Raw genomic sequence first — 7,564 nt, forward strand, 5'->3', positions numbered from 1 at the left:
TTTAATGAAGAGGGAGGCTAGCTCAGCTCATAACACCTATATCACAAGTGCTTCTCCTGCAAACAACCTTCATACTTCAGTATCAGCAGAGGTGCTTTATCTGTGTGCCCCCTTTTGTTTCACAGGATATTAAAAACATAATACTCAGTGTTGAGATTTAATCAAAGTAATCATTTTTACTGATTTTTCAAGAATATTATTTTTTAAAGGTTTTTTTTAAGATTTTATTTATTTTTTTAATCTTATTTATTTTTTTTACAGTCTTCTGGTCTTTTCTTTACATTTATCATGCCATGAATTCATAGGGAATGGGTTCCCGCAGTTCGGGCTCCTTTCCATTGGTTCTCACAAAGTGTGCTTCTCTGGGTAGGGCAGGCTGGCGCATCAGTTGAACCCAAGTACATTTCTCTTTGGCTTCCTTCTTTTTCTGATCATTTTCCTTCACACGCTTCAGGAAGCTATCTCGGCTCTTTGAGTGTTTAATATGCTCAATGCGTACATTAGTTCTCTTGGCAAGAATCTTGCCCTTAACTTGTTTGTTTACAACAATGCCAACAGCATGCTGAGTAACATTGTAGACTCTTCCAGTTTTGTCATGGTAACATTTGTGGGGCATTCCTTTTTGAACAGTGCCCATTCCCTTGATGTCCACAATATCACCTTTCTTATAGATTTGCATGTATGTGGCCAAAGGAACAGCTCCATGTTTTCTTTTCTTTTTCTTTTTTTTAAAGATTATTTATTTATTTATTTGACAGAGAGAGACACAGCGAGAGAGGGAACACAAGCAGGGGGAGTGGGAGAGGGAGAAGCAAGCCTCCTGCTGAGCAGGGAGTCCGATGCGGGGCTCGATCCCAGGACCCTGGGATCATGACCTGAGCCGAAGGCAGACGCTTAACGACTGAGCCACCCAGGCGCCCCACAGCTCCATGTTTTCCAAAAAGCCTAGAGAACATCTAGCATGTACCTCTCCTCTTTCCCTTTGTGTTGGTCATTTTGGCGAATTACTGGAAGATGGCAGTTCTGGCCGAAAGGCTAAGATTTTATTTATTTATTTGACAGAGAGAAAGAATACAAGCAGGGGGAGGGCAGGGAGAGAGAAAACCAGGCTCCCCACTGAGCAGAAAGCCTGACGCAGGGCTTGGTCCCACGACACTGGGATCATGACCTGAGCCGAAGGCAGACACTTAACCGACTGAGCCCCTTAGGTGCCCCTCAAGAACATTCTTAATTAAAAGAGGCCTTTTTTGTTTTGTTCTGTGAGTGCATGGGATTGAAGAATACAGTGACTTCTAGCACAATTAGAAGCCATGGCCTTGTTTCATGCTAAGACACGAGCAGTTTTACGTACCATTGTTTTTGCACCATCAGTGCAAACATCAACCCCGTGAGAAAGGGAAATAATGTCTTACTATTGTGAAAATGGCTTTGACCTCACAGACTTCCTAAAATATAATGTTTATATTGGCTACAGGGTAATCATAAAGAAGAAAATAAATAGTAGTACCCTTAGGTGCATGTAGGGGGAGCCATTACTTTTTACTTCTGTATTGTCTGAATTTTTTTAAAAAAATCATGTATGACTTTTGAAGTTAATAAAATAGAAAAATTAATGGGCCTAGAAGTGTCTCCGTTAAATCCTTCATTGATCCTCAACATAATATTAGCAAACTGAATTCAACAATACATTAGAAAGATCATATACCATGATCAAGTGGAATTTATTCCAGGGATGCAAGGATCATTCAACATTTGCAAATCAATCAATGTGATCCACTACATTAACAAAATAAAGGATAAAAATCATATGATCATCTCAATTGATGCGGAAAGGACATTTGACAAAATTCAACATCATTTACGGTAAAATTCATAAATTCATTATAAATTTGACATCCACTTAAAAAATCTCAACAAAGTGAGTATAAAGGGGACGTATCTTAGCATAATAAGGTCCATATATGACAAGCCCATGACTAACATCATACTCAATGATAAAAAGCTGAAATCTTTTCCTCTACAATCAGAAACAAGACAAGGATGCCCATTCTCACACTTTTATTCAACATAGTATTGAAAGTCCTAGGTAGACAGTAGGACAAGAAAGATAAATAAAAAGCATCCAAATTGGAAAGGAAGAAATAAAACTGTCCTTATTTGCCGATGACCTAATATTATATATAGAAAACCCTAAAGACCACAGACACACAAAAAAATGTTGGAACAGTAAATCCAGTAAAGTTGTAGGATACAAAATTGGTATACAAAAATCTGTTGCATTTCTATACCCTAATAATGAACTATCAAAAAAAGAAATTAAGGGGTGCCTGAGTGGCTCAGTCAGTTAAGCAACTGCCTTCAGCTCAGGTCCTGATCTCAGGGTCATGAGATAGAGCCCTGCTTTGGACTCTCTGCTCAGTGGGACATCTGCTTCCCCCTCTCCCTCTGCCCCTCCTCTCACTCGTGTTCTCTCTCTCTCTTCCTCTCTCAAATAAATAAAATCTTAAAAAAAGAGAAATTAAGAAAACAATCCCAAACAATTTACAATTGCACCAAAAAGAGTAAAATATCTAGGAATAATTTTTTTTTTTAAGATTTATTTATTTATTACAGAGAGAGAGAAAGAGAGAGAGAGAGCATGCATGCACGTGGGGAGAGTGGCTGAGAGAGAAGAAGAGAGAATCTTGTGCAGACTCCCTGCTGAGCATGGAGCCCAACTTTGGGCTTGATCTCATGACCCTGAGATCATGACCTGAGCCAAAACAAGAGTCCAATGTTTAACCCTCTGAGCCACCCAGGCATCCCTAGGAATAAATTTAACCAAGGAGGTAAAATACCTGTACACGGAAAACTATAAGACACTGATGAAACAAATTGAAGAAGACACAGATAAATGGAAAAATATTCCATGCTTATGGATTGAAAGAATTAATATTGTTAAAATGTCCATATTACCCAAAGCAATCTACAGATTCAAAGCAATCCCTATTAAAATTCAATGGCACTTTTCACAGAAATAGAAAAAACAATCCTAAAATTTGTATGGAACCACAAATGACTTCAAACTGCCAAAGTAATCTTAAGAAAGAAGAACAAAGCCAGAGATTATCACACTTTATGATTTGAAACTATATTACAAAGCTATAGTAGTAAAAATAGTATGGTATTGGCATAAAAACAGACACAAAGATCAACTGAACAAAAGAGAGCCCAGAAATAAACCCACACACTTTATTGTCAATTAATTTATGACAAAGGAGACAAGAATATACAATGGGGAAAGGACAATCTCTTTAATAAAAGGTGTTGGGAAAACTGGGCGGCCACATGCAAAAGAATGAAACTAGACTACTATCTTACATCATATCTAAAAATTATCTCAAAATGGATTAAAGACTTGAAGGTGAGACCTGAAACCACAAAACTGCTAGAAAAACACATAGGCAGTAAGCTCCTTGACATTGGTCTTGGTGATGATTTTTCGGACCTGGCACCAAAGGGGAGAATGAAAGCAAAAATAAATAAATGGGACTATATCAAACTAAAACCTTCTGCATAGCAAAGGGAAGCATAAACAAAATGAAAGGCTACCAACTGAATGGGAGAAAATATTTGCAAATCATATATTTGATAAGCAATTAATAACCAAAATATATAAAGAACACATACAACTCAACAGCAAGAAAACAAACGATTTGATTGAAAAATGGACAGAGAATCTGAATAGACGTTTTTCCAAAGAAGATGTACAGGTGGCCAAGAGGTACATGAAAAGGTGCTCAACATCACTAATCATCAGGGAAATGTAAATCAAAACCACAAGATATCACCCCCCACTGTTAGAATGGCTATTATCAAGAAATTGTAACAAGGGTTGGTAAGGAAATACACTGTTGGTAGGAATGTAAATTGGTGTAGCCACTATGGAAAACAGTATGGAGGCTCTTCAAAAAGTTAAAAATAGAACTATCATATGATCCAGCAATTCCCAAGAATATGGAGAAATATTCTTCAAATTCCTATCCTATCTGTCCTATAGGACCCCTCAGAATATTAAGTTTGAAGTTAAGGTAATGACTTCAGATTTCTCATAAGTTTCAGGACGTGAAAACTGGCTGGGAAGTAGTCATAGCAGTTTGAAAGAAAGAGAAAGATCTTCATCATCTGTCCCACCAAGTAGTCAGCAGTGTGTTTGCCCAGCAGTGACTCTTAAGCTATCAGCAGGAAGCTCTAAGAGACACATCTGAGAAATGGTTGCTCCTAGAAAGTCGCACATCTTTTTAAGCCTAAAACAGGTTGAGGGTCACAACAGAAATAAAACAAGGTGGCAGGGATCCCAGGAGGGTTAAGTACTAATTTCAAAGCTGACAATGACTCAGAGGCTTGAGGAATTAAGTACACTTAAAAGATCCAAGCAGGGGCACCTGGGTGGCTCAGTCGGTTAAGCGTCTGCTTTTGGCTCAGGTCATGATCCTGGGGACCTGGGATCGAGCCCCATGTCAGACTCCTTGCTTGGTGGGGAGCCTGCTTCTCCCTCTCCCTCTGCCATCCCCCCTGCTTGTGCTCTCATTCTCTCTCTGCCAAATAAAGAAAATCTTAAAAAAAAAAAAAAAAAATCCAAGCAGGCAAGGGCCCAGAATCCAGCTCTCAAGAAGTTTAAGGTCAGGAATAATTCCTTCTGCCCCATAATGTTTAAATCTTTTTATTCACTACATCAAATATCTCTTCAGTAATTATTGTGTGCCAGAAATGGTGTATATTACTTATGTTTTCTTTCTCCCTATTAGACTATAGACTTTTTGAGGACAGGACATATATTTTTCTTTTTAATCTTCTTCACACCTAGCACAGTGGTTTGTACACAGTTAGTACTCAAAAAAACTTGTGGAGTGAATGATTGAATGAATGAATGAAGTCAGGTCTGATCCTAATGCAGGCGTCTTTTATACTTCCTTATGAGTGAGAATACTTTTAGACTCCAAATCAGAGGAAAATGAGAGGCCTACAGGTGTTTCATGTTTACAGTTGGAATAAGGCCAGGAGGCTGGGATTACAGAGAGATTCTTGCACTAGGAAGTGTTAATGTGATATGTATTTAGCACATGGACTCTAAATATTTCACAGCCGAGAATAAAGTAGGATTGCTTGGATTAAAGCAGTGAAGGAGACATTACTATAAAGAAAGACAAAGTAAGTGTTTGAGACTGAACCTCGTCTTAATTAAAATAAGGACTACAACAAAATTTTCTGTGTAGAAGGCATTTAAAAAAAAATCTGCTTTATGTGGTAACACATGTGTTTAGGTGATAAACCATTTTATTTCTACTTTCACTTCCATTTATCCCTCGAGGTGCAGTTTAGCTATCATCTCCTTCTTCCTCAAGGAAACACCCTTTGATCTTCTTTCTGACTTGCATTGGAAGCTTGTACTGGATTAAACAGTGTCCCCTCAAAATTCATGTCCACCTGGAATCTGTGAAAGTGACCTTACTTGAAAATAAGCTCTTTCAGACGTAATCAAGTTAAGATGAGATCATACTGGATAAGGGTGGGCTTTGAATCCAATATGACTGGGGTCATTATAAGGAGAAGCGAATTTGGACCCAGACACAGGGGAGAAAGCCATGTGAAGATGGAGCCAGAGACCGCCGAAATAGATCTATAAGCCACTGGGTGACAAGTATTAGCAGGAGCTACCAGAAGCTGGAAGAATCAAGGAAGGATTCTATCTAGAGACTTCAGAGGGAATATGGCCCTGCCAACACCTTGTGGCTTAGGATGTGATCTATTCTGGAGAATGTTCCATGGGCACTAGAGAAGAACGTGTATTCTGTTGCTTTGGGATAGAATGTTCTGAATATATCTGTGAAGTCCATTTGGTCCAGTATGTCATTTAAAGTCTTTATTTCCTTGTTGATTTTTTGCTTAGATGATCTCTCCATTTCAGTGAGGGGGGTGTTAAAGTCCCCTACTATTATTGTATTATTGTTGATGTGTTTCTTTGATTTTGTTACTAATTGGCTTATATAATTGCCAAGCCATAGAGTATTAACAAACAAATATAAAACCTATAAGGTTTACCAGTTGCCAGACAGCAAAAATAGAGAGAGAAGAAGAAATTTATTTAGCACATCCTAAAACATAAATCTCCTAATTTTGACAGAAATATCACAATATTTTTTGCAGAAATACCTCTAACATCTCAGAATAAACTTTTTAAACTTTTTTAAATTTTTTTAAATTTAAATTCAATTAATTGACATATAATATATTATTAGTTTCAGAGGTAGAGGTCAGTGATTCATCAGTCTTATATAATACCTAGTGCTCATTACATCACGTGCCCTCCTTAATGTCCATCAATCACCCAGTTACCCCATCCCCCCACCCCCTTCCCTCCAGCAACCCTCAGTTTGTTTCTTATGATTAAGAGTCTCTTAGGGTTTGAATTTCTCTGAAACTTAACTTAGAGATATTTACTTGTTGATTAGTTGAATTAAGAGCCATGAAAGAAGTTAACAATCCATATTAACCCTAAAAGGAAAATCAATTCTGTGGAGACAGTATCACATGTCCTTGTTCAAAACAAAGAAATAATAATAAAGCATATCATTCTGGGGGCTCCTGGGTGACTCAGTCAGTCGAGCATCTGCCTTCAGCTCAGGTCATGATTGGGATCGAGTCCCACGTCAGGCTCTCTGCTCAGCGGGGAGTCTGCTGTTCCTTCTCCCTCTGCCTGCCGTTCCCCCTGCTTGTGCTCTCTCTCTGTCAGATATTTAAATAAAATCTTAAAAAAAAAAAAAAAAGGCATATCATTCTCTGTCAAAGCCCTGGAAGGAGCATCTAATTGTTGAGGTGAAGGCCACATACCCTCTTCTTCCTGCCAGGGAGAAGAGACAAGGAATATCTATCTATCTAACTTTAGTTATACTGGTAGGAGGTGAGGACCTGTCACTATGTATTTACCCATATAAGAATGCTTTTATGTGCTGGAGAACCTCCTGTGTTTTGCAGTAACATATATATCCAAAAATCTTTTAATGCACAAAAAGTTTTATTCCTTGATTATATAAATGGGTATTCTTGTCCAATGGAAAGTGTTCTTTCAAGAAGTAATTTTCGTACCCAAGTTTCTTCCATCTTACGACTCTGCCATTTTCAGTATATGTTTTCCAAGGGCCCTGCACTTCTTTGCATTTAATCTGGCTGAAGAGGAAAGAAAGAGCATAGAGAAGTGCTCATGGGAGTCTCTCAGGGGGAGAAGCCCAGAAGTGTCCACATCACTTCTGCATACATCCCATTGGCTCAGGACTCAGGCTCAGGGCCATGTCCAATAGCAACAAGGGCCTTGGAAACCATGTGTGGGCTCAGGACAAAGAGGAATCTGGTTTGGTGAATAACCAACAATCTATGTCTTACTACTTATAATTACTATCCACTATAATATTTCAAAAAATTTAGGTCTTAAATCAGAAGAAGCAAAATATAATGATGAAGTATTGCAAGAAAAAATTAGATTAAAAAATGAAAGATTTATTAAAAAACATGAACTCTAATTAAGGTG

The 7,564-nt window shown here is 38.1% G+C and overlaps 1 pseudogene; it reads right to left on the bottom strand.

The window, feature by feature from the left end:
• Positions 1–286: 286 nt before the first annotated feature.
• On the bottom strand, positions 287–1,004 carry LOC116622576 (annotated as a pseudogene).
• Positions 1,005–7,564: the final 6,560 nt, after the last annotated feature.

Source organism: Phoca vitulina, unplaced genomic scaffold (assembly GCF_004348235.1).
Source record: "Phoca vitulina isolate PV1807 unplaced genomic scaffold, GSC_HSeal_1.0 scaffold53, whole genome shotgun sequence".
NCBI lineage: Eukaryota > Metazoa > Chordata > Mammalia > Carnivora > Phocidae > Phoca > Phoca vitulina.